General features: G+C 39.4%; 1 protein-coding gene across 5 annotated transcripts in view; it reads left to right on the forward strand.

The window, feature by feature from the left end:
- The window catches only part of LOC307175299 (uncharacterized protein), an 84,162-nt gene that overhangs the window by 54,493 nt on the left and 4,277 nt on the right, over window positions 1–25,392 (forward strand). For 3 of the 5 annotated variants that reach the window (XR_013824295.1, XR_013824296.1, XR_013824298.1), the window contains one exon: window positions 4,991–5,114. The gene's annotated coding sequence lies outside the window, so the exon portion shown is untranslated. Of the gene's footprint in view, window positions 1–4,990; window positions 5,635–5,929; window positions 5,997–25,392 lie in introns of those variants that run through there. The other 2 variants (XR_013824297.1, XM_079900276.1) reach the window with 2 other exon arrangements.

Raw genomic sequence — 25,392 nt, forward strand, 5'->3', positions numbered from 1 at the left:
TTCACTCAAATGTTGTTTATTGAGCACCTGCTTTATGTCATGTATCAGTCTGGGTACTAAGGTTGTAGTATTTAAGCATAAACATCCCTGTCGTTATTGAGTTTATATCTAAGGGAAAGGGCTCTTTCTCGTTCTCCTCCCCCTCCTCCTCCATCCCTTCTTCCTCCTTCTCCTCTTCCTCTTTTTCTTCTTCTTTTTTGCTTAATACCTTTATCAGTTTTGATGTTAGAATAATTTTATCTTCCAAAATTTAACTGAAGAAATTTTCATCTTCTTCCTAGGAATGGAATGGATTAAATAAATATTTGTCTGTTCTTTAAAAGATAGCAATACATGGCTATGACCCCATCTGGTGTTGATGCGTTTTTGAATGGTGGATTTTTAATCTCCTTTCCAGTTTTATGATGATTGGAATATTTGAGTTTTCCATTTTTTCTTAGGTCAGTTTAAAGAATTTGTGCTTTCAGGAAAAGCATTTTCAAATGTGTTTTGAATGCATCGTAAACAGTTTCGTGATATATTCTCTTACAATTCTTTTAATTGCTCCTACATCTGTGGTTATATTTCCTTTCTCAACTCTAATATTGCTTTAGTTTTGCTCTTGTTTTTTCTTATTCAAGGGCCTGATGGAAAAAATTATCTATTTTTTTCCTCCAAAGAACCAGTTTGTGGATTTCTTTATCTTTTTTCAATCCTTTCTTTTTCTGTTTTCTATTTTATTAGTTTCAGTTTTTATCTTTATTCTCTCATCATTGCTTCTTGGTTCATTTTATGGTTCTTTTTTTTCCAATTTCTTAAGATTAGTACTTAGCCCCTTTGCATTATTCTTTCTTACTCATTCTTCTTTAATAATAAAGGCATTTAAGGCTATAACATTTCTATGAAGAAGAGCTTTCCCTTTATCCCATAGATTCTGAATAAATGGTTCTCTCGTTGCTTTCTAGATGATACTGATTTCTCTTTTATTGTACTTTTTTGATCTAAGACTTACTAGAAATATGTTTCTAAATTTTTCAGTGGTAATTCTTGTCACTTATTTCAAGTTTCATTGGTGTATGATCAAAAAGACATAGTTTGTAAAAATCTTCATTTTTGGAATCCATTAAGTTTTTGAATCGAATACATGATTAACTTTTCAACATGTTCCATTGATATACAAGAAAAATTGTATCCTTATTTGATCGTAAATGTTCATGCAGAGACTCAGTGGTGTGCTGATAAATGTTTAACAACCAAATCTCTAGATACGATTTGTAGCACTTGTAGCATTTGTTTTCCATGGTGTATATACTCCCACCATGACCTATTTCTAGTTACTAATGTGACATCACTGAATATGAAGATGGGAAGAGATACTCACAATTGGCTTCCAAAAGCTGGTACAAACTAGTTCCTCTACCCTACCACATAATTTATTAAATCAACCTTATTGACCGTATTATTAAATTTTTCTGTAACCTTAACTAACTTTTGACCACTAGGTTCTGAAAGAATTGTATTGAAGTCTCCTATTTCAATTGTGTTTTTCAAGTTTTCTTTGTATATCTAATAGTTTTTGATTCACATATTTAGCTGCAATTTTTTTAGTATGTATAGTTTGTAGTGATTTAGCTAAATTCCTCAATTATACTTTTTATCAAAACATAGTGATTCTTTCAATCGTATATAATGTTTTAGCCTTAAATTCCACCTTATATGTTATTAATGTTGCCATTTCTGTTTTCTTGTCTGGTATCTCCTTGCTGATCCTTTTATTTTCCATCTTCTTTACCACTTCAACTTAAATGCAAGTTTGCAAATAACAAAATGTATACAACGTAATCCAACAGTCTTTATATTTTAATAGGACACTTCAGTCTATTCACATTCAATGTAATGACTTTATTTCTTCAATCTTTGCATTTCATTAGTCATTTTCTTATTTCTTCTGTTTCCTTTTTCTTAGCCTAGCTGGTTTAAGTTTATATTCATTCTATTTCTTTCCCCTTGTTAAATTGGAATTTCTTGTGTATTTTTCTCTTTTAGTAATGGTTGTCTTCCACCAGATGAATAAACCCTGACTTGGTGTGCACTCATTGTTTGATGCTGTTTCTCCAGTTCTCCCTGCCCTACAGGATGAGGCCATTAAAATACTTTCACTTCTCTCACCTTTCTTTCCCCTCTTGCTACCGTTAATCTTTTGGAATGCTTTTCGTTTTTCCAAATGCCTAGATTTTGTTATCACAATTTAGTACCTATTAGAGTTTTCCTTAGAGTATGTCCCTGCTATTTCAAAAGCCTTCTTTACCCCTTAGGTAAGCAATATCATGTAGTTTATCCTCATCTTTTTATGTCTGTATCTTCAGCTGTCAATCTCTATCCATCTTTATGTACAAATACATCATGTTTATTTTCTTCACTGCTCTTTTATCTTTCTCTTTTTCCATCTTTCGGTCAGTTTTTGGTTTCACTTATTAGTTGGTTAATGTTCCTGAGTATTTTCCTTAGATGGAATATATAGGTGATGCACTCTCTGGGGTCTTGCACATCCTGAAAGGGCAATCATAGCTTGATAGGGCATAGAACTAAGTTGCAGTCTTTGCTCTTAGCTGTAGATTTGATTCTACTGTTTAACTTCCAATGTTATAAATGCTAGTCTGATTTTTTTCTTCCTGTGTAGGTAGTAGTTGTTATTGTTGTTTTGCTTGGGAGCTTGTAAGATATCTCTCTTTATCCTTAAGAGATCAAAAACTTTATTACAGCATGCCTCAGTGTCTCTTTTTCTTATTCCTGTCCTTGAAATCAGAGAGCCCTTTCAATCTGCAGACCAAAGTCTTCCATTATCTCAGAAACATTTTTCCTTTTATTTGTCTAAATACTACCTCCTCTCATCTATCTCCCTTTATCCTTCTAAAATATCTGTTATTCATATATTAGGTCTCCTGGATATAGACTCTAAGTCTCTAAAATTTTTCTTCATGATTACCATTTCTATAGTTTTTTTCCTCAAGTGTTTGGGATATTTCTTGCAGGCCATTTTCTAGGCTAGTAATTCTGGTTTCAATATGGATCCTCCACAAAAAAGTGAAATGCTACTTTTGTTTGATAAAATTTCTCCTTTAAATTTATCCAGAGTTCCAGAGCATGGATGGATTTTGAAGTCACAGAACAGGTGTTGGAACCCTAGTTCATCCCTTATTAGCTTGTGACCTTGGACAACGTACTTGCTCTCTTAAAGCTCAGTTTCCTCAGCTATGAGGAAGGGACTGATTTCACCCACTTAACTATAATAATGATTAAAAAATAGGAAATAAAGAGATTTTTTTCAAGGTATTGGAACCTAAAGAATGTTCCATAAATATTTCAGTGTATCATTTGATTAAGCATCAATATCAACTAATATAAAATTGAAGCATGTGGGAGGAAATCATAAGGCTTTTCTCAACATTAAGTTTGTGTTTTTATGTATTTTTTGGTGGCCTTTGCATAAAAAGCTTTTAAACTTTGCTAATAAATCATAATGTCTTACATTTGTATAGCACTTGACAGTTTATCTATAGCCCTGTGCTTGAAAACTGGTATTATTATTATAATGCAACTGCTGTGGTAAATGATTTTCCAAAGGTTACCTGGCGAACAGGTGGTATAGACTGCACTCATTCTCTGGTCTGAAAACATTTCTCCTGTTGAGAGTCAACGCCACAAACATCAATAACTGAGTTTTTAAAAATATAATCATCAGTTTCTGGTGGGATTTTATTCATTCAGTTATGTATACAATGAATAGAAATGAAAATATATGCGGAAGCATCTTACTATGTACCATACATTGTTTTGAGTGCTAAGGAGAAAATTGTGAACCAAAACAGATGATTTTTCTGCTCTCATGAAGTTTACAGTCTAGTGAGAGAGAGATACATTAATCAAAAAATCATATACATACATGTAAACTTACCACTGAGAAGAAGTACATATGACAAGATGATTTTACATTTTTAGGAAGGTTAGAAAAGGCTCCCTGAGGAAATGATGATCAGGTGAGATCAGAAGGAAGAGTTCTGTTAGCCAGGCAAAGGAGGGTTAAGTGGGGAGAGGAGCCTTCAAGACAGAGGGAATAGTATACACAAAGGCCCTGTGTCAGGAGGAAGCCTTTCAGATTGAGAGACTGAAATCACACCAGTGTCACCAGAATGAGAGTGAAGGGGAGTGTGTGAAGGGAGGCTGCAGGGGACCAGAAGACGCAGGATTCTGAGAGGCATGTTAAATACTTTGGTCTTTACCTTAGAGTAATAGGACACCAGCTAGAGTCTTAAGAGGAGTATGTGTGTGGTGTGTGGTGTGTGTGTGTGTGTGTGTGTGTGTGTGTGTGTGTGTGTGTGTGTGTGTGTGTGTGTGTGTGTGTGTGTGTGTGTGTGTGTGTGTATGTGTATGTGTGAGCTGATTGGCACACATCTCTCTGGCTGAGGTGGGAAGAAGGGATTAGAAGAAGGCCAGAGTGGACACAGGTAAACCAGCCACCTGACTGGTTTGAAGCAGTCCAAATGAGGGACAATGGTGACTTGGAGCAGGAGGTGGCAGTGAAGACAGAGGGAAAGGGGCAGATTTGTGAGGTAATTAGGAGGTCAAAGAAATAGGACCTGATGATGAATTATATAAAGAGGCTGAGGTAGAGAGACTTGCCAGTATTAGCTCTAAATTTCTAGCTTGAATAGCTGGGGGATGGTAAATGCACTTATTGTTTTAAGGAATTCCAAGAGAATGCCAGATTTGGGGAGATTAAGGTTATGAATTTGGTTGAGTATATTCAAGTTGACACCATATAGAGATATGAGTTTCACTTGGCTACATATGTCAGATGTAGGAGTAGTCTGGGCTGGAGATAAAACATGTTGAGTCACCTACTGTAAATGGTTATTGATGTCGTGGGTGTAGTTGGAATGATGAATAAGATTCCATCTCTTGTACTTTCTCAGACATTTATTTCTGGAACTCTTTTGACCACTTTATTTAGGAGATTGAGGAGCAGGGGCCAGCATGACACCCTACGTCACCAGGATTAGCTGCATCTCCACAGACACTGGTAGAGAGTGCCTAGGAGCCTGTCTGCACCAACACTTGCATCGTAGAACTGTGAGGTAAGGAAAGCAGGTAGACTAGATGGCCCAGTCCTATGAGGAGAGGATGCATACTCAGATACTATACTGTGAAGAAGGAGGGAATAGGAGAACACTGAAATTGAAGAAAGAGGGAAAAGCTGCTGAGAGGGAGTTTGAGTAGACTATTTGCTCAAATGAAGTTTTACACTGAAGGAGGCTTTTTAAAACTTGAAACTAAATAACCTTGAATTGTCATATTTATTTCCTTTTTCCACTATTGGTGGGAATGAGAGCCCCATAAAGATGTGATTAGTTATGGGACAAAAAGGACTTTTGTTTTTGTTGCACATGTGAATTGTATTGCACGTATCAGTGCCCTGCCTCACCATAATTTAAATTGTCTGACCCATAAGCTTGTTATGGACCTCACTGGATCTTGTAGATTTACTGAGCTAGTTAGTGGCAGAGCTGGAGGAAAACCAAGCTCTTTCCACCATGTTTCCTCTCAAGAACTATAATTAGATAAAGTTTGTATTTCTTTAAAATTTATTCTCCTGGGTGTTTTATATCCATGCCATGTATTAATTCAGTCATATAAGTACTTGTTTTGATCTATAAATAGTTTTCACTTTTGTGTATTTTTGTGTATGTGCAGCTAGTAATTGGGCTTTGATATATATATATATATATATACACACACACATTAGGCATTATACAATGTCATATGAGATATTATATAAGTTATACATTATAAATTATATAATTTATATAATGTATGTGTTGTATATGTATAATACTATGTATTCTATATGTATTACATAGTCTCTCTCTCTATATATACTTTCTGGATTTAGTTCCCATGAGTCCAGAAGTGGTAGCTGGGCTACTCAGTCAGCAGTTTCTACCATCTAATAGCAGCAAAATCCAGAAGGATGAGGTAATCTCAGCTGCATTTATTTTTATTTTTACTATTATTTTTTAATAGATCTTTATTGGAGTATAACTGCTTCGCAATACTGCGCTAGCCTCTGTCACCCAACAAAGTGAATCAGCCACATGCACACGTACATCCCCATATCCACTCCCTCTCGAGCCTCCCTCCCACCCTCTCTATCCCACCCCTCTAGGTGGTCACAAAGCACCCAGCTGATCTCCCTGTGCTATGCGGCTGCTTCCCACTAGCTATCTATTTTACATAGGGTAGTGTATATATGTCGATGCTACTCACACTTCGCCCCAGCTTCCCCCTCCCCTACAGTGTCCTCAAGTCCATTCTCTACGTCTATGTCTTTATTCCTGTCCTGCCACTAGGTTCATCAGGAAATTTTGTTTTTAGATTCCATATATATGTGTTAGCATACGGTATTTGTTTTTCTCTTTCTGACCAGTCTCTAGGTCCATCCACCTCACTACAAATAACTCAGTTTCGTTTCTTTTTATGGCTGAGTAATATTCCATTGTATATATGTGCCACATCTTCTTTATCCATTCATCTGTGAATGGACACTTGGGTTAGACAGCTGCATTTAGATTGCAAACACAGCACAGCAAAAACTTGACTGTAGAGGACAGCTGTCTCTACTCCTCACCTCGTGCTAAGGGACTGACCAGGAAATGAACAGCTTCAAGAGGCCTGGCCTTGCGAACATAAATCCGTAAGTTTGTTGTTACCATCATTCTTCAAGCGTGCGTCCAACTAGCTCATCAGTGTGCACCTGAAATATCCACTGCATGACCTTTCAGCAGACTCTGGGGGCTGGTTCAGGGAATAACGATCCAGCCCGGCCTCAGCCAGCTGTCTGCACCCAACTCAGCTCTCTTCAGGCTAACCGTGAAATCTTGGAGAAACAGAACGCCAGTGTTGAGATTTTTATTCCAGATCACACAGCCAGTGACTCAGGACATGTTTTACGCCGAGGTTCATACTCTAGCCATGGTCCACACTGCCTCTCGTGGGGCAGTGATTAAAAACCAGGGCATGGGAGCCAGACAGTCCTGGATTCAAATCTTCTACTTTCAAGCTGCTTGGAAAAGCTAATTAGCATATTGAACTTCAGTTTGCTTGACTGGAAGTCGGAGATGATAATACTTGTATCATGGAGTTATTATGAGGAATAACTGCGATAGCAGAGGCCACATGCCCTTGGCACTACATCTGAAATGTAGTTAGGACTCAATAAATAGCACTTTATTGATGGTGCTGTTTTTCTTTTTTTTTGCTGTTATTTCCTTTAGAGGAATATTCCTCTGAAACTGCCATAAAAGTTCCAAATTCTTAAAGAAACCAACACCTGACTTACAGCTGTCTGTAAATGACTTTTGGTGCTGATAGTAAGTATAAACCATGTGGGTTCTGCACGAAGCACTTCAGTTGGAAGTTCCCCCTCAGGTTGGGTTTAGCATACCACTCTTTGGGTGCAGCATGAATTTCCTCAGCTAGTTTAAGCACTGACCTTTTAATATTTTCACTAAGGGAAATGGAGATAAATAACACAATTTGAATCTGATAAACCCCTGGGAGATCAAGGAGGGTAATATTGTTGCTGACAAGTTAGTAAAATCACAAGTACCCTGAGAAATTATATACGGGCTCTAATCCTCATCCAGGGCTAATGTCCAGAATCTTCTGAAATAGGCATTGCATACTAAGGAAGCTTCTTGCTGCAACTCTTTTTGTTTTTTTGCGGTACGCGGGCCTCTCACTGTTGTGGCCTCCCCCGTTGCGGAGCACAGGCTCCGGACACGCAGGCTCAGCGGCCATGGCTCACGGGCCCAGCCGCTCCACGGCATGTGGGATCTTCCTGGACCGGGACACGAATCCGTGTCCCCTGCATCGGCAGGCGGACTCTCAACCACTGCGCCACCAGGGAAGCCCTTTGCTGCAACTCTTGTGGGGCATGGTGGTAGACACCATTGATCTGAATGTCTGTTCAGGTCCTCTTTTCTGAGAACTGTGTACCCTACTCTGATGCAAGAAACCAGATACCTTAGTGAGGCTGTGTGGGTCAAAAACAATATGCGCTGTGCAAAGGAAGAGGCTACCTGGCTCAGAGCTTGTCCCCTGGCTGCACTGGATAAAGGCTGTCTCCATGGTGCTTAGTGAGGAGGAACTGGATACTGACATCAGAACCCAAAGGGCCTCTCTGTTCCCCTGTGTACTGGCTGGTATCATCACCATCATATTTGTCTTTACTAACAGCATCATCTTCACCGAATCCTCCTAAAGGTGAAAACAAAACCTAACCTTATCGAACCAAAGGAAATCGACTTAATTCCAGCAAGGGTGCTGACACCCAGTGTAGGACACTCTGGTAAGTAGTTGCCCTGCCCTCTCACAGAAAACAGTTCCATGAGGCTTCCTTCTGTCTCTGTGTGGGAAGTATCACTCTTTTAAAGCAGAACCCAACCCTGGCTTGGTCTCAAAACCCTAAGGAGATTAGACTTCCCTTGATGTTTCTGAAGCATGTTTGGAGTTTAATTTAATTGCATTTAATTGGGCCTCAGAGTAGCTCCAGATTTCTGGGACAGTCCTGGAGCCCACTTCGGCTTCTGCCCGCAGGAATTTCCTTAAACTGAGTCCCTTGTGGTTTCAGGCCAGCAGCTTCCTGGAATAACAGAGCCCCCCAGAGCCATTTCTTTTCCTCCTAGAGATGATGAAAGGGCAGGCTGCTGAGAGAGGCTTTCCTCCCTCCCATTTTCACCGCCACCTTGTATCTAATACTGTGTTTCTCAACCCTATCAGACCCAACACCTAATTAAAGCAAACATTTGGTAGTGTCCTCTTTACTATCCTAAAGGAAGATACCCATTCACACAATTAAAACGTTAATGTAACATTTTAGTGATAATATACAGGAGAAATAAAAAGAAAACAATTTCTGCTAAAGTGATATATGTATTTCAATATGTAAATTTTCAAACATAACCACAGTGGAAGACCTAATGAAGACATTCTATACCAGGCATTTATATATAGAACCTCTGTAAATGCATAGACTACAAGTGCGAGCTCACACCGTCTAAGATCCAAAAACTACCGTCTGTGTTGCTCTAAGTCATGATACTGTGCAGAATGGTGAACGGCTTGTGGAAATTTCAAACGATGAAACCTCTTTGGTTTTCCTGGCGGTTGTTGTTTCTGCAGAATTAATAGCTTGCAAAAGATACTTTGTGTTTCTGTGCAACACAGAACTGTGTTCTAGGCTCTGATAAGTCTGCCCAGATTTTGCTCGTCATGGCTCTCTGGAGTGATGTGTAAAAAGCGTGTGGAATGGAGGATAATTGTTTGGTAGGTGGGACCCTGCCAGGTGTTGTGGGACGTCTGGCAATTCTTGCCTCTCCCCATTACTGTGACAACCAAAAGTATTGGTTGGAGAAATTCTCTTTGAGGATTTCAAACATTGGCATTTAAATCTGCACAACTCAACTCATAACCCACACTGCTCTTCTTAGTGATGTAAGCAGTATGCTGGTGACTTTGCAAAGAGTGATAGAGATTTGTCTTCTTATTTTAATAGCCTTTCTAGGCTGCTGGCCTGTGTTCAGGTTGGAGTCCAATCCCCAGGGCATTTTCCTCAATACTAGCCCCTGATAAAAGTGCATTTCCATTCCAACCCCCGGCCTAACGTCTGCCCCCTGCCCTCTCTGGTGGGGCTCTGTTTCACATGACCACACACAGGCTGAGATGGCTAAGACCTGTCATCCAGGCCAAGCCTTAGGGACAGGGCCCTTCGGTCATTTGCCCTCTCCCTTCCAGGAGAAGCCTTCTGACTAATAATATTAAGTTCTTTTTCTCTAGTCATGAATCTTTCTCTAGAAAGAGCCTATTAGCCACCAATAAATTGAGCCCAATGGCATGAGCAGACAAATGGAATTAAAAGTAGGTCAGGCCTGGTATGTTCCAGCTGTCGTTTCCGGCAGTGGAGGAACGACAGGCACTTGAATTGAAAGGGAATGGGGCGCCTGTCAGCAGTGTTTCCCGCTGCTTTGCCCTTCCAACCATCCCCTTTTGGAAATAGCCTTGCTGGGCCGGGCCTCCCTCTGACTGAGTGCGGTCCAGTTCTTAGTCCAGCTGCCAGGTCCTTCCTGATCTGACTCTTCCCACGTCAGTGTCCCGTGTTGTGACACCTTTCCTGCCCACTTAGTGCCCTGACAACACCAGAGGGCTCAGTAGTATCCACATCTTTACCCAAGCTGTCCTGCTTAGGAGGCCTGCCCTCCCCACCTCCTGATTCATTCCAGAAAATTGCAGCTCAGACAGTGCCTCCCTCCTAAAAGCCCACCTTTACCACCCGCAACGTTGGCATTAACCCTTGCATTTTCTGTGCAGACTCAGCACATTTTACATGCATCCATCCTTACACATTCCACACTGCGTTACAATTTAATTACTTGTCTCCCCCGTCACTCTGGGAGTTCCTTGTGAACCTAACCCATATCTTTAAAAAAAAAACAAAAAAAAACTTTAGTTTCTAGAACAGTTTTATATTTGTAGATAAATTGCAAAGATAGTACAGAAAATTCCCATATACCTCTGCAGTTTCCCCTATTATTAATGTCTTACGTTGGTACGGTACATTTGTTACAATGAAGGAACCAATATGGTATGGTATTATTACTAGATCCATACTTAGATTTCTTTTGTTTTCACCTAATATCCTTTTTTGTTCTAGGAGCCACCACATTACATTTAGTTTTCATGTCTCCTTAGACTCTTCTTGGCTATTACAGTCTTTCAGAACCTTCTTGTATTCAATAACCTTGAAAGCTTTGAGGAGTACTGGTCAGGTATTTTGTTGAATGTCCCTCAACTGTGATATATCTGATGTTCTTCTCATGAGTTGGCTGGGGTTAGGGTACATGCAGTTAACCTGACGCATCACTGTTGATGGTGACCTTGGTCATCTGGCTGAGGTAGTGTTTTGTCAGGTTTCTTAAAGTTGTCGGTCCCCTGCCACTTTCTACACTGCGCTCTTTGGAAGAGAGTCACCGCGTGGGGCTCTCACTTATGAGTGGGGAGTTATGCTCGAGTATCTACATAAATTATTTGGAATTCTTCTGCATGGCAGATTTGTCTCTTCTCCCCATTTATCCGTATGTTTTTACATTATTGAATGGACCAGGGGAATGGTAGGCACTTAATATGTTTTATTAGTTCTTGTTTTCTGAGCATCCGTTGTAAATCTCTCTCAATATGGACATAACAGTACTAGTAACAGCCTCAATAATAATACTCAAATAGGAAATACTATTTCAGAAGCACTATTCTAGGTATTTTAGCTCATTTAATCCTCACAACAATACTATCAGGATGACACTGTTTTTATCACCACAGAGGATTTTTTAACTTATCTGAGGTCACACAGCTAATAAGTGGTTACGATCCAAATCCATGTCTTTGGACTCCAGAGTCCACACGCTACAGCTGTAGAGGCTGGACTGCTCTTTGGTCTCTTTTCCCATTACCTTGGACTTGCTCTGTTGAGCTTATCCCCTTAGAGAACAGGGTCCAATATACAAATAGTCCCCAGCTGGAAGTCCTCTAGTGGAGTCTTCCTATTTACCCCAGACTCTCCTTTCAATCCGTGAGGTCTCCAAAGCACACTGGAGCAGAAATTCTTAAGAAGTCATAAGACGCCTCCCTTCTGAAGCTTTCTTCAGAACAGTAATTAAGTTCCCCACGTTATGGAGGCCAGACCCCAACATTGTGTCCTGGAAATGGGCAGACAATACTCAGCTATTAGAAACAGGAGGAGCTGCCTAAGCTCATGGTCTTAATATTTTTCACCCTTAAAATGGAACACATGGCTCTTCAGGGTTATAGGGAAGTAATAAAAAAAACCACTTAGCTATTTGAATTTCCAGGATGATCTGAGAGTTTATGCTAAGAATAGGCCAGAATATTTAACATTGGAACTGGATTAGGAAATCAAGATATGTTGTCAATATGCTAATTAGGTATGAGTTGAGGGCATAAGTATCAGCCCCAAACATCTGGGTTTTTTCGTTGTTTGTTTGTTTTGCAGTGTATGAAATCTGACGACGATAGAGTAATTCCTTTGCGTCTTGAATATCCTGCTGCCAGGTTGAATAAAATGGATGGATTAACGCTTTTATAGTCCGTCCCATGTCTAGATTTCAGAGTGAAATCAGTCATTATAAGTGAGGAAAAGAGAAACTAAAGATAGAGGGGAAGCTGACATTTTTACAACAAGCAGCTGCTATTCTTTCGTAGCAAGGAATCATGGAATCTTGTACAATTTATCTTGGTACAGTTTGTTTACATACTGTGTAATAATTTCCCAAAATAGAATCTATCCTAAGCCCAGAGTTTGAGAGATTTTAGCAATTTATTTTTAACTCCAATTAAAAACATAAACAACATCTCCCAAAGCATGATCTTATATTTTGATTTACAGCCATAAGGAATTTAAGAATAAACCCATTGAGTCATGGAGTTCCTTTAAGCCAAAAATAGCGGAATTCCTTTAAACCAAGATATTCAAAGAGTTCAGACTAAGCACTGAGCCTTTTAGATGCCCCTATGGGACGGGCCTACCTGTTTGTCATCAAATAATTGTGCTAAGCTCCCACATGTGCAGGCAGCTAGAATCTGCTCAGATGAAAAAAAACAATGCTTTATGCGAAACTGCTTGTTTCACTCATCCTTTAGAGATGATTTATTGAGAAGTCCATGTTCAGCAGGCTACAGATAGTGGTGGCCCATAGCCAGTAGCTCTATTACAGCACTCTTGACAGCTGACGTTACTCAACGATAAGAGAGGGAGGTATTTTCCCTCTTTTCCTCACCATTTCACATTGAGGTTCATGATTGTTTTCTTATCTGCATGCTTTCAGGATGAATTTAGGCCATCACGAAAGGGGTTTCACTTAGCTATTCTATTTGGTAGAATGGCAGGAACTACTCCGAGTACTTGAGGTGTATTAACTCATTTCAGCCTCATAACATCCCTGTGAGGTAGATACTATTATTCCTCCCTTTGTACAGATGAAGAAACTGAAGCACAGAGAAGTTAAGCAATGGGCCCAAGATTGCACAGCTAATAAATGATAGAGCTGGGATTTGAACCCAGGCAATCTAAACTCAGAGTCTATGCTCATAACTAAGATACCACGCTGCCTTAGTGAATTCACTGGTATAAAATCATAAGCAATTAGGGCTTCTTTATTTACATCATCTGTCTTAAAGACCTCCACTCTCTATTTTCTGTGCTGGCAAAATGAATTTGGTGGAAACTCCAGCTACTCTGTTTATTCAAGTTCTGTGTCACAACCACCTCTTATAGAAGTCTGGGACGTTTATTATCCTGTCAGGAAAAAAAGTGGGGCTGCATATGAACATCAGGACATATTTCAGAGGACTCCTGTATCCTAAGAATAGTCAGAAATATGGAATAAACCTAAAGAACAAGAAAGTTTGTCACAGTGTAATTTGTGAGGGCAAAAAAGAGAACCAGTTGGATGTTTCTCTGACCCTCGTTGGGAAATCAACTTAATTACATTTGACCCTTGAACGAGCCAGGCTTGAACTGTGTGGGTCCACTTATTTGTGGATTTTTTTCAACAGTAAATACTGCAGTCCTACAGGATACTCGGTTGTTGAATCCAAGGATGCAGAACCTTGGATATGGAGGAACCTCAGATACAGAGGAACCTCTGACACGGAGGAATCGCATATAGGGAGGGTTGACCCTGACATTCTTCAGGTCAACTATATTTTAGTTCATTGGAAAACACATGTATAATTTACCATTTGCTAGGCAGTGTTGTCAATAAATATTAACTTATTTAAGCCTTAACAAAATACTGTGAAGTGGATACTATTATCTCCAGTTGACAGATATAGTACCTGAGGCACAGGGAGATTAGGGAATCTGCCCAATGTGATGGAGTCAGAAATGTAACCCGACAGGCTGGCTCCAGAGCACTGGCTTTAACCACTCTGCACCTGAGTGCTTGGAGGCCACTATAATTGTGCTTTTTGAAGAATTTTGTTTTCTGGTATTTTCGTTTTTCTGTTCTTTTTTCTTGCCTTCCTGAGGGCTACTTAAATTCAGTTTTGATTTATCTATAGCATTTTTGAGTGTTTCTTTTTGTATAGCTTGTATAGTGGTTGCTCTAGGTGTTACGTTACATATAAACACCTTATCACAGTCTACAGGTGTCCACATTTACCAGTTTGACTTAAGTGTAGAAAACTCACCCCTCTTTTCAATCCCTTTACTTTCTCTCATTATACTTGTCTTACATATTTCCTCTATATACATTGAGAACCACAGCAGACAGTGTTACAATTTTTGCTTCAACCATCCAACACAATTTAGAAAATTTAAGAGAAGGAAATATTTCGGCGTTTACCCATCTTTTGATTTTTCTGTGCTTTCTTCTATCCTGATTTTCCAAGATGTCTTCTTTCATCATTTTTCTTTCTGTTTAGAGAACTTCCTTTAGTCATTCTTTTCTAGTTGGTCTGCTGGCAACAATTTCTTGTTACCATTTATCTGGAAGTATCTTATTTCCTCTTTATTCGTCAAGGATATTTTTTGCTAATTATAGGATTCTGGATTCATGGTTCTTGTCTTTCAGCATTTGAAAATTGTTGCGCTACCTTTTTCCGGACTTTAGGGATTCCAATGAGAAGTCTGACTCATTCAAACTTTTTTTTTTTTTCCTATAGGTATGCATCATTTCTCTCAGGTTGCTTTCAAGATTTTTTTGTCTTCAGTTTTCAGAAGTTTAGCTATAGTATGTCTTGACAGAGATTTCTTTGGGTTTATCCCATTTGAGTTTCTTTCAGCTTCTTATATCTGTAGGCTTATGTCTTGCCAAATTTGGGAAATTTTCAGCCATGATTTCTTTGAATACTTTTTTTTCTTTTAATTAAAAAAAAAACGTATTTGTTTTATTTATTTTTGGCTGCATTGGATCTTCATTGCAGTGTGTGGGCTTCTCACTGTGGTGGCCTCCCCCGTTGCAGAGCATGGGCTGTAGGCACACTGGCTCAGTAGTTGTGGCTCACGGGCTCTAGAGTGCAGGCTCAGTAGTTGTGGAGTACAGGCTTAGTTGCTCCATGGCATGTGGGATCTTCCCAGACCAGGGCGTGAACCTGTGTCCTCTGCATTGGCAGGCAGACTCTCAACCACTGCACTACCAGGGAAGCCCCAGAAGCCCTCTTTGAATACTTTTCCAGCCCACCCTCTTTCCCCTTTCTTACTGGACTTCACTGACATGAATGATAACCTTTTGTCATAGTCCCCACATCCCTGAGTCTCTATTAATTTTTTCTTTTTTTTTTACTGCTTTCTCTCTGTTGTATAGATTGGGTAATTTCTATCGTTTTAATTTTCAACTTTATTGATTCTTCTCTGTCCTTTCCATTGTGCTGTTGAACCCATCAACTGAGTTTTTTATTTCATTTATGGTGTGTGTTAGTTCTAAAATTTCCATTTGGTTCTTCTTCATATCTTCTGTTTCTTTTCTATGACTTTCTATGTTTTCATTTGGTTCAAGCATTTTCATATGCTCACTGAAGCATTTTTTTTAGATGGTGCTTTAAAATCCAAGTCAGATGATTCCAACATTTGTGTCATATTTGTTCATTTTCTTTTCTCATTTAATTTGAGATCTTCTTTGTTCTTGGTATGAATGATTTTCAGTTGAAACTTGCACTTGTGATGTTATAAGACTGGATCTTATTTAAATAGCTTATTTTAGAAGACTTTTTTTTTTTAAATATGGAGACTCAGGGCTCTAAGCAGACAAAAACAAAAGCTGTAAATCCTCTTAAAGCCTAACATCATTATTTGTAAATGTCATTCTGCCACATTCTACTGGCAAACAAGCTTCGATGTCAGCCCAGATTCACAGGGAGGGAAAGTCAAACTCCATCTCTAGATAAGAAGAGTGGCAGTCATATTGCAAAAGTGCATGCAGGAGGGAGAGGTGGTTGTGACCATCTTTGTAAATGACTTACCACTTAAACAGTTATTTTGTCTTATGAAATTATACTCTTGTTACATCAATTATTTGTGTGTGTGTATGTGTTTCCTAGTTTCCTATTTTAGAACAATGCTCCATTTACAGTTGACCCTTGAATAACACAGGTTTGAAATGTATGGGTGCACTTATATGCAAATTTTTTTCTATAAATGTATACCAGAGTACTACATGATCTGCCATTGGTTTAATCCCTGGATATGGAACTGTAGTCATGGAGGGCTGACTGTAAAGTTATTCATGGATTTTTGACTGCATGGGGGGTCAGTGCCACCAACTCCTGTGTTGTTCAAGGGTCAACTGTAGTACAAAAATGTACATCAAAAAACACCAAAAAATGTCATGTGTCAAATTATAATGTCAGGCGCTCTGCAGATGGAATTTAACAACTGTGATCTTTGCTCTTTAAAACTGTAAAATGTCTAAAGGTAATGCCTGGGATGATTTCAAACACTTGGAAGTGATGACTTGCATGTGTGTCTTTTTCATCTGATCATCCAGTGTAAAGCATGGGAGGATGTTCGCTGTATACCTGTCATCTTTGCCTTTACACATGTTCAGGCAAAGGAGAACCTCTGCAGCCTTCTCACCCACAGGGCTGCTGGGAGTTGGAAGATGCCAGATTTCGCTCAGAATCTCCCCCTCCCAATTCCTCCACTCATCTTATTGGCACAGGTGGGAACCATGCCTGGATCTCTGTCGCCATGTAATTATAATGTCCATGAAAATAACAGCAACTCTATTTTCCTGGATATGCATTAGGGAAGGCAAAGAAATAGGAGCGATTCTCTAGCTTCTCCTCAGGGGTAGATTAGGGCTCTGTACATATGGGGTCAGAAGCTCCTTGAGGGTGGAGGCTGATTACACATAATAGTGGGTGCTGAACATGCATTACTGAATGCATTTTAAATTCAATAGAATTTAAATGAATTAGATTTTAAATTCTGTGATGAAAATGCACTACTTTAATCTTTGAAAGGAAGACTTGGGAAACATTGTACTCCTTATCTTGAGTAATTATAACACCTTATGCTAATGTACAGTTTTCAGAGCGTTTTCATGTTACTTTTACTCTTCACATGACTTTCAGTGTCTGATCTATAACATGGAAATAATGATATCTACAAGCCAGAATGTTGACACTTAGATAACATCTACCACTTTAGATAGAAGCTAAGAGTTTTGTTTAGAATTTTTTTTTAACATCTTTATTGGAGTATAATTGCTTTACATTGTTGTGTTACCTTCTGCTGTACAACAAAGTGAATCAGCTGTACGTATACATGTATCCCCATATCCCCTCCCTCTTGCATCTCTCTCCCACCCTCTCTATCCCACCCCTCTAGTTGGTCACAAAGCACCAAGATGGTCTCCCTGTGCTATGCAGCTGCTTCCCACTATCTATTTTACATTTGGCAGTGTATATATGTCAATACCACTCTGTCACTTAGTCCCAGCTTACCCTTCCCCTCCCTGTGTCCTCAAGTCCATTCTCTATGTCTGTGTCTTTATTTCTGTCCTGCCCCTAGGTTCATTAGAACCTTTTTTTTCTTTTTTTTTAGATTCCATATATGTGTGTTGGCATATGGTATTTGTTTTTCTCTTTCTGACTTACTTCACTCTGTATGAAAGGCTCTAGGCCTATCCACCTCACTACAAATAACTCAGTTTCATTTCTTTTTATGGCTGAGTAATATTCCATTGTATATATGTGCCACATCTTCTTTATCCATTCATCTGTCGATGGACACTTAAGTTGCTTCCATGACCTGGCTATTGTAAATAGAGTTGCAATGAACATTGTGGTACATGACTCTTTTTGAATTACGGTTTTCTCAGGGTATATGCCCAGTAGTGGGATTGCTGGGTCATATGGTAATTCTATTTGTAGATTTTTAAGAAACCTCCATACTGTTCTCCATAGTGACTGTATCAATTCACATTCCCACCAACAGTGCAAGAGGGTTCCCTTTTCTCCACACCCTCTCCAGCATTTATTCTTTGTAGATTTTTTGATGATGGCCATTCTGACCAGTGTGAGGTGATACCTCATTGTAGTTTTGATGTGCATTTCTCTAAGGATTAGTGATGTTGAGCATCCTTTCATGTGTTTGTTGGCAGTCTGTATAACTTCTTTGGAGAAATGTCTATTTAGGTCTTCTGCCCATCTTTATATTGGGTTGTTTGTTTTTGTGATATTGAGCTTCATGAGCTGCTTGTATATTTTGGAGATTAATCCTTTGTCAGTTGCTTCATTTGCAAATATTTTCTCCCATTCTGAGGGTTGTCTTTTCGTCTTGTTTATGGTTTCCTTTGCTGTGCAAAAGCTTTGAAGTTTCATTAGGTCCCATTTGTTTATTTTTGTTTTTATTTCCATTTCTCTAGGAGGTGGGTCAAAAAGGACCTTGCTGTGATTTATGTCATAGACTGTTCTGCCTATGTTTTCCTCTAAGAGTTTGATAGTTTCTGGCCTTACATTTACATCTTTAATCCATTTTGAGTCTATTTTTGTGTATGGTGTTAGGGAGTGCTCTAATTTCATTCTTTTACATGTAGCTGTCCAGTTTTCCCATCACCACTTATTGAAGAGGCTGTCTTTTCTGCATTGTGTACTCTTGCCTCCTTTATCAAAGATAAGGTGACTATATGTGCATGGGTTTATCTCTGGGCTTTCTATCTTGTTCCATTGATCTATGTTTCTGTTTTTGTGCCAGTACCATACTGTCTTGATTACTATAGAATTAACTATGATGATAAATGTGAAAGGAGCATTTAAAATTTTATGATGACATTCAACAGTGAATAGTTACTATTCTTGTTCTTATTCCTTTAGGCACAGCATTTCCTTTTTTTCCACTTAAAAATGAAGAAACTGAGATTCTCAGAGGTTAAACAATTTGCGAACTAGTTAAATGATGGAATTTGCCTTTAACTTCCATGTTGGGCTCCTATTTCAGTGATCTTCATGTTACTATTATTATTGCAAATTTTTTTATAGCTTTGCAACATTCCCCTGACTCCGTCCATAAAATCTATCAGGCCTTGAATATCTCTGTAAAGATAAGACCATCACTTATATCAGGAGTCAGCAAACTGCAGCCAACGGGTCAAGTCCCCACCACGTGTCTTTGTACTGGACACAGCCATACTCATTTATTTGTTGTCTGTGTCTGCTTTCACACTATAAAGCCAGGGTTGAATAGTTGCAACAGAGACAATAGGCCTGCATAGCCTAAACTATTTATTATCTGACCTTTTACAGAAAAAGTTTGCTCACCCCTGACTTATTATCATCCCAAATACTGTAGAACACTTGCCCACAAAAATGATTTTCCAGAGTTCACAAGCAACATTAACAAGTGCCCTTTTCAGCTCTTCACCCCCGTTAGATCAAGGTGGGAAAATGGAGCCCTTTAATTTTCATGTATTTCCTCCCCAGGAGAAACCTGGGTTCTGTGTACACTGGAAGCATTTATTCCTAGGAATCCCTCAGACCCTAGCTTCATTGAACATTAAATCAGAAAGGAAGGGACCTTAGAAACATGTGGTTCAGCATCCTCACTCGAAGGATGAGAACAGTGAGACCCACAGAAGGAAAACACCACCTCTTAAGTTAGGTAGTGGTTGGCAGTTAGATGAAAACCCAGGTATCCTGACTTCTGGTGGTTCTGTTACATTGAAAACTGAGTTAGACTGAATTATGGTTCCTCACTTTGGGACTGCAGGTATGAATTTTTATCCAGGTATTTTGTGCTGGGTAGGAAAAGGCCACAGATTAAATGAATCACAAGACATCACCCAGAAAGTTCACATTAGGATCTGGAGCCCTTGAGCCTAAGTATATAGATCAAGCATCTCCTTGCTTTGCTAAGAAAAATTACAAAGAATGGCCTGCACTATTCATTTTGGTCTGTTTTGCCCCTGATTTTCCTCATCTCCTAATTCCCTCCTGGCTAAATATAGTATTGATGTTACTGTCTGACCTGATGTCATGGAGGGTTCAGAAGACCAGGCTGAGCCTGTGACAGCTGTTCAAATAGCATAAGGGAGTTCACAGAGGGAGGGAGTTCATGGAGAGGCCACATTTCTGCTCTGGTTTCTGAGTTTCTTTGTGTTGTTTCTGGGTGAAGATCACAGTTTTTAAGTTTTTTTGAGTCATCAATTTTGTGGAGTTTGTTTGCATCTCTAAGTGAGAAAACCAAGTCTTACATTTGGAGCACCTAGGCCTACCCATTGGATTGATGGTGTTTTATGCCCTAGTTAACCCATAAAGAGCTTTGCCCCTAAAGGCTATTAAACTCAGCAGGACTTCCAATGGGAAATTGGCTGGAAGCACAAAAGGCCCAACAGGCAGGCAGGTTGGGGAGCAGGAAAGGTCATGGCAAGGACATAACCAGAGGGTGATATCACTGAACAGGCCATTAAAAAACAAACAACAACAACCCAACAATGCCTTTTTAGAAGGATTTAACCTTGTGTGACATTGATGATGACTCTCCCGACTGGGTGTGGAATATGGTTTCTCTCTTCCCAGCAACATCTGTCTCTTATTCTGGTAACAGTACCTCCTCCCTTCAGGGATGTCACCCCTCTTCACTTCATACAGCTTGAACGGGGTTTTCCATCACACAGCTCTTTCCCTTTGACCAGATGTCATCGTATGATCCAAGCTAGGCCAATTGGGTTAGGTCTCCTGGCAGTTTCCATCCTAAACACAGAAGGTGGGTGGGGCAGGGACCCAGGTAGAAACGTTCACTCTACTGTGGGGATGCCCAAGTCTGCCCCGGGCGCAGTCCTTCCAAGGTCTGGTTGCTCTCTCTTCAGTTTTCTGAGCTCACTCAGTAGCATTTATTATTGCCAATTTATTATTATTTTTTTTGCTTAAGTTAGTAGTTTTCTGTTTTTGTTGTCTGTGGAGTGTTTACATGATCCCAAGGGGCACAGAATAACTGGGCTTAACATATGTTATCTTATGTACTTAACAAAAATACCATCTATTATTGTGTATGTAGGTTAAATATATATTATTTGTTCTGTTGCACGCATGAGGAAATTAAAATTAGAGCTTAGGTAATTTGCCAAGGTTTATGCTGGTAATTAGGGAAAGAGCTAAGGCTGGAGCTCAGGACTGTCATACCCTGGATCCATGACATCACAGAGCCCGGGGGTGCAGTGTGCGGCTGACAGAAGGCACGACAAGTCTGGGTCTCAGGAAGCATCCAGGAGAGCTGCAGGGAAACCAGTTGTTCCTTTAGGAACAGGAGCCAAGCATCAATCCCACCCCTCCCACACCCTTTCTGATTTCCTGGGAGCAGTCACATTTTACCTGCTTGGTTTTTTCTCTTGGTATAAAAGGGTTAAGGCACATTTCTCAGAGTCAAAATCATTTTACAGGTGAGGGAACTGAGCTCCAGAGATGTCAAATGGATTTTGACACACAGCAAGGTCACATAGCTCTCGGTCACATAGCAAGTTAGTGCCAGATCAGGGATCAGTTCCAGGGGATCCTGGTTCTTAGTCTGGCACCCTTTCCAGTTCTCCACATACTCTTACTCCCCTGATGACTCTGGAAGTGACGGCATATCATGCTTTCCTGAAACAGTGGAGTGGAGTTGCACCAAATACACATTTAACTTTGGTGAATTTAAGTGTTTAAACACTTGGCAATGGAAAGAGACAGGAACAGAGAAAGAGCAAATTTTAATATCCCAGTGATTCCATCTGTCAGTCTGGCTTATGGGCCAAAGGAAAAATGAAATGGAAGAGGTGAGTATGATGATCATTCAGTGGGTTTCAAATCTCATATATCTCTCGTAGTGTGAACATCTAACCATTTATAAAATACATGGCCCTGTGTGTATGTATTTTTCTTTTAAATTCAACCTGGACTCTGAAACTCAATCTATCTATTTATACTGACCTCTCTCCCTCCCAAACCCTAGCTGTCTGTTCAATACTGGAGGAAAAAACTGACTCTGGTGGACTTCCTGACAGCTGGTGTTGTAATTTATAGAGAAAGACATTTTCAAGGATAACTTGAACTGCAGTTATTATTGGCTTAGTGTACTGATGTTAGATTTTCAGCCCCATTTAAGTTGCAGCTTTATGCCTTACCATAGTGAGAGGCAGTAGAATATAATGGAACTGTAGGACATGGGCTCTTGTGTTAGAAAAATTCACATTCATAAACGTTCCCTGTGTGATTCTGAGCAATCCTTCATTCCTCCAGATTATGGGGAAAAACCGATGTAAAATGTTTAGCATAATCATCTGTCTATATTAAGTGCCTAAGTGCTAGTTAGTAATATGTTTATCGTAATAGAACTGATCAAAGAAATTTTGTAACATTAGCCAAATGTAGTAAAGAAAAGAGCTGGTGCTTCTGACTCTTAGTTCATGTCCTTTATGTTTTATCTTTACTTATATTCACAAACTGAGGAAATTAGACCCAGATTCTTCCCAAAGATCTATATCTCTGATGGTGGCAATAGGGATGCTCTCATCTATTTCTGTTTTAGTTATCTATTGCCTAACAATTTGTATAAAACCAAATCTTAGTGGCTTAAAAATACAAGTATATTTAGTTTGCAGGTCTGTCAGCTAGGCAGTTGTGGTCTCCCATGGGCTCATTCTGTGTCTGTGAGCAGCTGTGGGTTGGATAAGCAGCTCTGCTGATCATGAGGAGGCTCTCTTACACATATGTGGATCAGCTGGCTGTAGGCTGGTCTAGGACAGCCTTGGCTAGTACAGCTGAACTCTCCTCCAGCAGGCTAGCTTGGGTTTGTTCATATGATTGTGGCAGGGTTCCGAGAAAGAAAGGGGAAGCACATGACGCCTCTTGAGACTTAGGCTCAGAACTGGCACAACATCACTTTCTCCATGTTGTATTAGCCAAAGCAAGTCATAGGACTGGCCTAAGTTCAAGGGGTGAATAAAGAGACTCATCAGGGGCTTCCCTGGTGGTGCAGTGGTTAAGAATCCACCTGCCAAGGCAGGGGACACGGGTTTGAGCCCTGGTCTTGGAAGATCCCACATGCCACAGAGCAACGAAGCCCGTGCGCCACAGCTACTGAGCCTGCGGTCTAGAGCCCGCGAGCCACAACTACTGAAGCCCGTGTGCCACAACTACTGAAGACTGTGTGGCTAGAGCCCGTGCTCCGCAACAAGAGAAGCCACCGCAATGAGAAGCCTGTGCGCCACAACGAAGAGTAGCCCCCACTCGCCACAACTAGAGAAAAGCCCGCGCTCAGCAACAAAGACACAACGCAGCCAAAAATAAAGTAATTAATTTTAAGAAAAAGAGACATCATTTTCATAGGATAAGCTGCAAAGATACATTTTTAAGGAGCGTGGATACAATAAGGGCTATAATTGGGACTATTTTTTTAAACCAATTTTTCATAGCTTCAGATGTCTTGGTATCTGTCAGTGAGCTCTGATGTGTTCTCCAGACAAATTTTTGTCTTCCCTGGGGGAGAATTCAGGTTCTCCAGTAGCTTATGGTGATTGACACATGTAGGCCACTAAGTTTTCCCTCAGTCTGTTCTCTCCCCACAGGATTCCTGAAGTTGAGACAAGGTTTTTAATAGAGATGGTTCTAGCCCCGTCAGAACTTGACCTGGAGAGACAAACATTTGTTTTAGATTTGGAATAAAATGCTATGCCTATTAACTCATAGAATTGTGACCATCTGGACATGGCCGGAATTGACAAATGCATTTGTCAATTAGGATTGCTCAAAAAGCAATTATTGCCCCAAATAATGACAGAAGAATCTACTTCATGATCTTCAGAAGAGGGGAACGTAGGCAAACATATGGCAAAGAATGCTACTTTTGATAGCTACAATATAAATTTGTTCTTTTCCTTAGCAATGGTAGAGATGGTGGTAGTGTGTGTGTGTGTGTGTGTGGAAACTTAGAATGTCCAGCAAATGTTCTTTAAATAGGAGAGTGGCTTATCATCATTAGATGTCAGCCAAGTGGTGTATAGTGTTCTTGTAGCTGCCGCTGCTGCTTGTACGGGTATAGTATTTGTCACTGATGAAGATGAGGGTCACTAGCTCTAGAGTTCAAGAATAGAGAGTGTGGCTTCTGATATCATGGTATAAGTTCTCTGGGGCACAAAAAAATACTAGTTCTACCGTTAATTGCTCAAGGAAGTAGAAAATGCAAAGTCTGTAGCCGTGTTTTTTGTTTTATATTTTAAAATTTATATTAATTATATATACACATATATGCACATATCATTAATATTCAGCTTGATAAATTTTCTTTGTGTGAACACAACTTTGTAACCAACACCTACATCAAGAAATAAAAAACAATATGGGGACCAAGGAGCCTCTCTTTTTCCCTCCCAGTCTCTACCACTCTGCACATGTACCCACTCTGTCTTTTAACAGCATGATTGGTTTTGCCAGTTTTTCTACATTAAATAGGTGGAATCATCAGGATGTTTTCTTTTTCCCCCCTGATTTCTTTCATTCAACATAATGATGTATATATTCATCCAAATTGTTGCATGTATCAGTAATCCATTCCTTTTCATTGTTGAGTAGTACTCCATTGTGTGTGGATAATTCACAATTTGTTTTCTCATTCACCTCTTGATGGACTTTTGGGTTGTTTCCAGATTTTGTCTGTTATAATTAAGCGATAGATCAATTTGGTGAGAATTCCCAACTTTACAATATGAGTCTTCCAATCCATGAACATGGCATATTTTTCTGTTTATTTAGGACTTCCTTAATTTCTCTCACAATTTTTTACAGCTTTAAGTTTCAAGGTATTGGGTGTTTTTGTTAGATTTATTCTTAAGTATTTTATATTTTTGATACCACTCTGAAAGGAATTTTTAAAATTTCACTTTGCAATTATTTTTGCTAGTATATAAGAATACCATAGGTTTTAAAAATAATAACCTTGTATCCTGCATCCTGGATAATGTTTTTATTGATTCTACTAGTTGTTCTGTAGACTCTCTGAAATTTCTATGTGAAAAATTATATCATCTGCAAACAATGATGATTTTCTTTTCCTTTTCCAAGTTTTGTCTTTTTTGTCTTTTTCTTATCTTATTGCAATGACTAGAAGTGCCAGAACAATATAGGTTAGAAGTGGTGAAAGCAAGCATTCTTCCTTTGTTCCTGATTTCTGGATAAAATAATTTGCACTTTCACCATTAAGTATGACATTAATAGTAGATTTTTAAAAATACTGTTTACCACTTTGAAGGTATTCACTATTATTTCTAGTTTGTTCAGAGCTTTCATTATGAATAGTGTTAAAATTTTTCAAAT

Source organism: Stenella coeruleoalba, assembly GCF_951394435.1.
Source record: "Stenella coeruleoalba genome assembly, chromosome: 16".
In the NCBI taxonomy this organism is placed as follows: domain Eukaryota; kingdom Metazoa; phylum Chordata; class Mammalia; order Artiodactyla; family Delphinidae; genus Stenella; species Stenella coeruleoalba.